Here is a 1,709-nt window from a genome sequence, read left to right as displayed (position 1 = left end):
TTTTTTTTAACATGTTAGGAATTGATGTTGCAAAGAGTAGTTTACATCTTCACTTTCTGAAGACACTTGAATTTAGGACCGATGTATCTGTGACAAGCATGCCAGAAGTGGCAGGGGCCGTTGGGGCTTGCCACTTCATACCCACCATCCTCTCTTTGGGTTCCAAGATCTGAGACACAAAGCAACAGCTTGCCCAAATCCTCTTCATCCTGCTGCCTGCCGGGGTTGGGCCATGCCAACACAGCCTTTGGGCGTCCAGCACCAGAAGGCCTGTGTGCGTCAGCCCTGCAAAGGGGCAGGTCTCTCGCCCTCTCCTGCACCAGGGAGCGGCTGCACTACCGGTAGAGAGGCGCTGCCAGGTCTGCCCCAGCCTGGACCCCTGGGGCTCAGATCAAGGTGCTGAGCCCCCATGTCAAAGTTGTTAATGTTTTGTTTTGTTGACTGATTGTAGCTCTTTTCCCCCTACCTTTTCCTGGTCATTGATTTTAGAAAAAGGAAGCTGCTTAGAAGGCCCTCGAAGTGGGGAGGAGGGGCAAGAAAGAAGACTAGCTGAGTAGGGTTGGGGTGGGATTTTTTGCCAAAAGCCTGAGTAGAGTGGTCTGGACCATCTGGTGCCCTCCTGAGTGGAATCCCCAAGTATCTCCTGTGTGGAGGGTCCCTCGATTTGCCCCAACCCCACCCTCTCCTTTAGCCATGTTGGTGGCAGAGAAGATTGGAACTTAATAGCCCATTTCTCACTGGAGAGGAAAACTTGTCATCTGGCTTTGCGGAGAAGGTTCCACCTTACGCTCATAGTATGTTATCTTTACCATGTACTTGGATGTCACATTGAAAAGGACAAAAAATGTAAAATACTTGAATGAGCTTGTATTATAACATTAATATTATTGAGAGTATCTGCGTTCCAGGCTGAAGTGATTCATTCATTATTCTAGTCTGCTTTAGTCCTTTGTAATTTGTGGTAATTATGCTTTTCTTTTTAATACAAAAAATGTATAAAAATAAAAACTTGAAAAGGCACAATTCTGGCTGGTCTCCTATCTGGGGTGCAGCTGTTGGGCGTCAGGGAAGAACCCTGGCTTGCACATGGACCCTTTACAGAGCTATGCCCAAGGCAAGGCCCCCCAGCCTCGAAGGCTGCTGCTGCATTCAAGTGGATTTCTCAGCGGTCGTGAGAGCTGCCAGTCTGGTGTTCACATTCACCTGTATCTTAATGAAGATGTGGGAACTACAGCCAATGCCATAGAAAAGAGACAACCGTCTTAACAGCTTACATTCCAGGGTGTCCAGCACCGGCCGTGGTCTGGCATCGTGGGAGGAGAGCCGGGAAGATGGCGGCTACTGCGGTTTCTCACAGGAGGGTTAGCACAGCCCCTCACTGAACAGACTCCCCGGCTGGGGTGTAAGTTCAGCTCTGGCCTTGTGCAGTCCGGGTCAGCCACGGAGCCCGGTCTCGATGGGTGCTGGGGAGGAGCACCTTCTCCCGCCCCCATCACAGCTGGCCCCTGGGCTGTCGCTGGCTTTCCCCAGCCAGAAGGCGTGGCACTGGCAGTAGTGACATCATGAAGGCCAGTCTGGCCTGGATGTATAATCACAAAACTAAGAATGAGGTGTGGCCACACTGGCTCAGTCACCTGACGGCTGTTTGTTCCCATGCCTGGCACTTGCGCATCTCATCAGAAATGGTTCTCCCGAGAATTCCATCTGAG

This window comes from Pteronotus mesoamericanus, unplaced genomic scaffold (genome assembly GCF_021234165.1).
Source record: "Pteronotus mesoamericanus isolate MK-2021 breed Mesoamerican mustached bat unplaced genomic scaffold, CSHL_Meso_final contig_2, whole genome shotgun sequence".
Classification (NCBI taxonomy): domain Eukaryota; kingdom Metazoa; phylum Chordata; class Mammalia; order Chiroptera; family Mormoopidae; genus Pteronotus; species Pteronotus mesoamericanus.
This window is presented reverse-complemented; position numbering follows the sequence as displayed.